We start from the raw sequence: 7220 nt of genomic DNA, 5'->3' as shown, positions 1-7220 counted from the left end.
TTACTTTCACCCTTAGAATCGTGAAGCTCAAGCCATGAGGGCTTATTGTAGTTTTGATTTAAAATTTGGAAGGGAATGGTTCTACTTGGAAAGTGAAGCAGTGTTTTTGTGAATATGTGTTCAAGAAAAGCAAATGCAAATCCTAGAAAAAGCCTTTGAAGCTAAAAAAAAAAAACAGAGAGAATGTGACAAACGAAGAGATGATGAATAAAGATGTAAGAGGAAAGCGAAAGCTCAAAAGTGTTTGGCATTATAGTTCAAGATTGTGGCCACATAGTTTGAAAATTGGTTGATGATTGATTTTGAAAAAGAGGCTTGATCACCCTTTGCTTCACGGTTAGGCTAAGCACCAATTTCCAAATTCCTCCACACCCTTACCCCTTAGTCAACGTTACAACCCTTTCAATGCCCTGTTGACCTAGGTTGGTTGAGTCACTAGTCGGTGGAGGGAGCTGGAACTCAAGCATATGGAGAAGGCATGACTTGGTGAGATGTCGGGTTCCTCTATTTTGCAGTGTTTTATCTTTGTTCCGGCTCCTTCAAGGAGTCACTTGATGCTATCTCCAAGGGAGGATTTGAATCTAGATGAGGGAACGCGGTAAGATTGTATGGAATGCGGGGGGAGTGGTGCATATTTGAGTTCTCTATGCTTAGCATGACTTATCCTTCAATCAACTTTCGGCATCCCCTTGCATGCTCACTTCTACTACTCAGAAAGTTTGACACTCATTCATGTTTGTTATCTCCAAAAGCTCGACTTGGCTATGATTTGTGTTGGATTTGTTGTTTCTCTTTCCCTTGTTTTTGGTTTGTCTTGAACACAATTTTGTAAGAGTTGTGGGGTATGCTCTTTGGAAACCCTCACGAGATAACAACTCGTCCTCATCAGCGACCTTGGGGTTTAAATGGCTTGTTGCTTTTGCTAAAAGCAATTTCGGTTTTTCTTTTGTTCCTTGCATGTTTGAATAACTAATTCTTTCTCCCTTGTTCATTTTCCTTTGCTTTGCTCGAGGACGAGTAAAGGCTTAGCGTGGGGGAGTTTGATGAGTGACATTTATGTCACTCTTAGGGGTAGCATTTAGGTCCTTTTCCTCTTACTTTTCTTAGTTTTTTCCACCTCATTTATCCTCTTATGGATTCTTTATGTATTAATGAAAAGTAATGCTTATTTGCGCTTATTTTGATAATCTTTATGCATTATTTTATCATCCCCATGCTCTCGTGAACTTTGGTATCTTCTGCAGGTTCCATGACGGTCCTATGCACGGTGGGAGGCCCCTTGGCCAAGTATGGAAGCCATGGACAAAGGCAAGAGGAGCAAAAGGGAAGGAGAGGAAGCAAGAAAAGGAAGTGCAAGAGGAGGTGTGGCCGAACCTCTGAAAGGTCTGGTCGAACCTAGGTGTGGTCAAACTTTTGAAAAGTTTGACCGAACCTCCTGGGTGCAGTGAAGGCAGTGTCAAACCAGTTTTCAGCAATTTTGCAGGAGAGGTCGAACCTCAAAAGTTCGACCAAACAAGGATCAGGGAGGTTCGACCGAACCTACACAGAGTTCGACCGAACCTACCCTGAGTCCGACCGAACCTACCCAGAGTTCGGTCGGACCTTTTCCCGATCTCAGCCAATTTTGTACGGACTATTTAAGGTCCTTTTGAGATCGTTTTTCGGGGAGAGAGAAGAAAAACAGTAGAATAGTTTTCAGCAAAAAAGATACTCTCTCTTAGTTAGCAACTTCATTAAATTAGTTGATTTAGTTTTAGAAACTCTCAAATCTAATCATTGTAGAAGCAAATTTCAAGATTTATCTCAAGAATTTCAGCAATTATCCAACATTTTTGAAGCTTCAATAGTAACTTCTTTCATTTGTCCTTCATTATTTTCTGATTTTATTTTTTGTTTTGTAAGCCACTTGATTTTCTCTCAATCTTGATATATTATTGTTGCATGTTAGCTTTGTCCATAGATAATCACTTGTTTTTCCAAATCTTAGAATCGCTTATAATCCAAACTTGGAATTTCCATGTACTCACAATGAATTGTGAGTAGTCCTCTTGGCTAGGGGTTGGGTGAAACTCAACCTATTTGTGATTATGTGAGTTTGGGAGTGATTTTGATGATGGATTGCGACTAAACTTGATTATATGGGATTGCTTGTTAGTTCTTCATGATAGGAGTAATTAACCTAGATTATTGAACTTGATGGCATGAAATGTTTGGTTCGACATGGAAATGTGAGTTGAATGCTTCATTACCTATTGCAATATGATTATGTATCTTTTGTTGCTAAGTTAATGAGGGATCTAAGCTTAGTAATCTGAGTTGGTTTCATATCGTTTGATGTTGATCTTACATGTGGTCTTTGCTATTCCATTACTCTCATTCCTCCCTATTTGCCTAATTGCTATTGGTTGAGTGAATCCCATTCCCCTAGTGTTTTAATCCCTTGAATTCAACCTTTAGTTGTAGTTTGTTAGTTAATCACCACTTATACCTTGATTTCGATTTAGCTTGAGCATTAAGATTATTTAGCATTTGATTCCCGTTCTCCGTGGACCGAACCTTTGCTTGCCATTGTACTTGTTTGAGTGAGGTGTTTGTTATAAATGTGTTTGAATGAGCCTAAATTGTGCGACCGATTTAGCGCTCGTCACCTGTCTGTATAGAAAATCACATGTAAGGAAACCAGAACAGCTAGGTCCTCAGACACAGATAAAGATGACTAAGTTCCCTGACCAAAGCCAAACTGAAATGCAAAGACAAAAACCCTCCCTAGTTCAAAGGCTCTAATGCTGAAACTTGAACTTAACCAAATACAACTCTTAAAAACTGATCCCATAACCCATGCCTTGTAAATGTATCCTTAGCACAACAATCACATTTAAGAAACCTAAGCAACCAAGTTGTTGCCTACAAGTAAACAAGCCTAAATTTCTTGCCTAAATTGACTCAGATTCTAAGGAAATTTCTCAATCGCACCACAAATTGCACACCAGATCACAACACTATATCACTATATTCATGAAGAGCATATAATCTTACATTTAAAGGAAAAACATGAACTGCAAACCAGGCCACAACAAAGCAAGCATAAACAATAGGCATGCATTAAAAAAAGGTAAACCACAAAACCCAAAAATTTCATGAAAGAACATATAATATTACATAAGTCACAACATTTAAATCCCCAACATAAACTACAAACTGCACAAATAATCACAATATATATTCCACCACACCCAAAAATTCTAAAAATGTCAAAAACATACTGTACACAAACAAAGCTACATATACTAAACAGACTACAAAGATACTTACAAAACACTTCTCTCCTGATTGTCAAATTAATAGAACCTGTCAAAAAGAAACACAAAAAAAAATATCAGCACTCACAGACAGAATCCTCAAAACACAGCATTATAAATAACAAAACATTCCACAAAACCGACCACCAAACCCAAACAGAAACAAACCATGCAACCTTTGATTGAGGGTATAAGGGGGACAACAAAAATTACCAAAGGTTAGGAAACTTACTCCAGCAGCAAAGGAAGAGAAACCCGCAGTACTTGACTATCATACAAAGGCAGCAGGACTTGCACATCAAACCAGCAGAAGTCACAATTGCCATGTCCATCTAAACAATCCAACTAAAGCAATGCAAGTACGGACAATGAGCTTGTAAAAGAGAGATCTTGCTAACCATGGAGCCTTACTTGAAACCAAACAAAGCTAATATTTACACCCCAAACACAAAATAGCAAAGCTTGTTCATTATAAAGTTTTAGCTAAAATTTTTTAAAAATAATTAAGCTTAAATTTATACCTCGACCTCAATGTATGCTCCAACCTTTTACAATGCTCCTTGCTTTTTCTCTTCTTGCCCTCACTCACTGAATGTAGACCTTATTTATAAACCCCATTTTTTGTTCTTTTTTTTTTAAAAAAATAGTTATATATAAATGTCTTTAAACTTGCTTTATTTGTAAATAAAATAGGAAAAGCCTCACAAAGACCCCTAAATATGTATCTCAATCACCACATAATATCAGCATTTGATTTAGTAATTCTTAAAATAAATAAAAATATTAGAAACTTAGCAAGCAAATCTAAATTTAATCCTATTATTACAATGCACACCAACAAATTTCATCAAAGGAATTGCTAAAACTTTATACTTAAATAGAATTATCCCATGTTACATAACATAATATCAGAATTTGATTTAGCAATCCTTAAAAGAAATAAAAATATTACAAACTTAGCAAACCAGTCTAAATTTAATCCTATAATTACAATGTACAACAACAAATTTCATGAAAGGAACTGTTAAAACTTTACACTTAAGTAGAATAATCCCATGTTACACAATTCCTAAAACACTCCTAATCCTAATACATTTCTACTCCCCAACATAAATTTGTTAAATTAACAACATGAAAGGACACCATAAGCAATGCAATCTTTGCATGAAAAGAACCACAGAGCAACATCTGTGCTTCCAGCTGCCACCTGTCCAACACCACGAAGACCAAGCCAGCTCACAAAGTAATAAACAGACAAGCTATCGCCACCTAAGCATCCTGAAGGAAATAGATCACCATAAGGCAAATAAGGGAAAAAATAGTATTTGAACATTTTGAGGGGCAAAAGGGTCACCACACTATTACTAAAGAGTTTTCAACTTGCCAAGTTCTCACTTTTAATAGTTATAGATTCATTTCATGTCCTTTTTATAAAATGTTTAATCCAGTTTATTTTGGTCCATAATATGGGTCCAATCATTTAATAGTTGGATGGGGCTTTAAAATATCTTTCCAACGATATATTATAAGCCCAAATCCGAGTTATAACGAATAAGTTATGGCAAACATATTAAACCGAGCCCAAACCGAACCTAAGCCCACCTTACCTACAACCCAATGATCATGTGGAGGGTCCAAATTATTTAATCCCATTCCTTAACCAATTAGGATTAATTAGAAGCTTCTATAAGTTTCTAAAAGATCTTAATTTTCCGTTTTCAAAAGATAAGATTAAAGAGTTTGAAATTGAATAAAACTTTTCTTTTTGAAAATCCTATTTCTATCCGAATTGAAAGACGTTCATAGATAGACAGATATTATTTTCGTGACTCATAGATTTTATACAAATTTGATATGGTTGGATATCCCTTGAAATTATCTTTCCAATGATATATTATAATATCAATTCCAAGCTATAACGGAAAAGATATGAATAAAATGTCAAACTCTATCCAAAACTGACACCGTCTCACTATTTCGGCCATATCTTTCATTCTATAAAATATTGTAATCTGATTATAATTTTGTTAGAAATTAGACTTCAATATCTTTTCAACTATATCTTATTCATCTTGTTTCGATTTCTGGATCAAAATATATGATAAAAACAAAAACCGCAAAATTTGCAGTCCATCGAGTTTTATTCCAATTTAATTCGGATCTTATCTTGTTTTTTCGACCCTTCTATTTTCTCTATAAATAGAGGTCATATGACCTTTTTCCAATCATCAACAAGCTTGATTACAAAATAATTCTCTTCTCCCTCTTTAGCCTAAACACTAGCCATCCTATCTCTCATAATAATTCCCCTAAGCGCTCCAAGGAGTTCATACAATACCCGAAATTCTATACTGAGGGTTTATACCAAATCAACTCTACATTTATTTAATTTAATTATTTCAATTCGATTTATATTTTTATTGAAGTTACTAACAGTTTTTTTATGATGTAGCAATTTAAAGGAACACGCAGAATGTGAGTAATTAATTAATTTAATTACTCTTATTTTTATTTTAATATTGCTAGTATCATGATTAGGTCATTTATATTTGATTTGACTAACTCTATTATTATTAAATTGCTTCCAATATTAATGTTTGTTCTATTATTATTGTTATTATTATTATTATTATTATTATTGTTGTTGTTGTTGTTGTTGTTGTTGTTGTTGTTGTTGTTGTTGTTGTTGTTGTTGTTTTTGTTGTTGTTGTTGTTGTTGTTGTTGTTGTTGTTGTTGTTGTTGTTATTATTATTATTATTATTATTATTATTATTATTATTATTTATGACGACCATATTTCATGTCTAAAGGGAATATGCAATTGAAAATCACGCCTAATAAGATAATTTGGACAACCGGTTTAGGTTCCTTTTTAATATTGTTAATAATTCAAGTGATCACTAATTTTTTAGAATTATGTGTTGTATTAATATTCAACCAATTTATCCTAATAACAGTTTGGAGCAAATTGAATATTTTGTTTGTATGTCTTTGAGATCGCAGGAATCACTTTTCACTATAAGAATCGAATAGAGGCCAATACGGGCGAATGTGACTCCATGACTCACTTCGTACCATCATCCCCGATCCTCCTTTCGTGATTCAGAACCATATGGAGTTAGTAATCTCATGGATTATGAATGGGGTGTAAACTTCACGGGTCAATCGTTGTTGCCTATTGTTGTCCCTTTATCGTGGTTGCCTTAAATGATCCGTGAACAGTTTACAAGTTCCTTAAAAACTTGTTAGCGACTCCCTACTTTCCTTGTCCCTAATCGTATACGTCAATTCCCACTTCCTAAGAGTACCAATCATATTCACACATGCTTTGACGTAGGCGCACTTCAAACAACGCCTACAATTTGGCGACTCCATTGGGGAGGATTCTTGGTTATTTATTGATTTGAGTGATCGGTATTTAATTGAGATGAGTGGATGAGACTTAAAAGATTCTTAAAAAATATTCTTGTGATTTAATTGGCATTGTCACATATGCATATGCATTTTAGCTTACTTATTTTGCCACAATAGTACGTGTTCTACGTATGTGGCTAACCCAGGGGATTTATGCTCTATCAACCCAAAAACGCTCATGGCAATAAGGGTTCATCTGAGTTATAAAATCCACCCAAACCATGGAGTCAAGTTCAATTTCATCACGAACTCGTGGAGCCGCCCGTTGGCATACACCCTCAAGGGAGGCTACCTTGCTAACGCGTCCAAACTCTTAACCATGGTACCCTTTGACACCCAAAAACTTGACCATAGTCGAACATAGAACTTGACTTTAGGTTGCGAACTTCATTGCATCATGCGTGACAATATGCTTATACGTGCATTTTTTTTATTAACTTTTTTTAATTTTTTTTTCTCTTATCAAACCTTTTTTTTATTATTAGAGTCGTGCCATACATTGTTTT

Source organism: Chenopodium quinoa, unplaced genomic scaffold, assembly GCF_001683475.1.
Source record: "Chenopodium quinoa cultivar QQ74 unplaced genomic scaffold, ASM168347v1, whole genome shotgun sequence".
NCBI lineage: Eukaryota > Viridiplantae > Streptophyta > Magnoliopsida > Caryophyllales > Amaranthaceae > Chenopodium > Chenopodium quinoa.
This window is presented reverse-complemented; position numbering follows the sequence as displayed.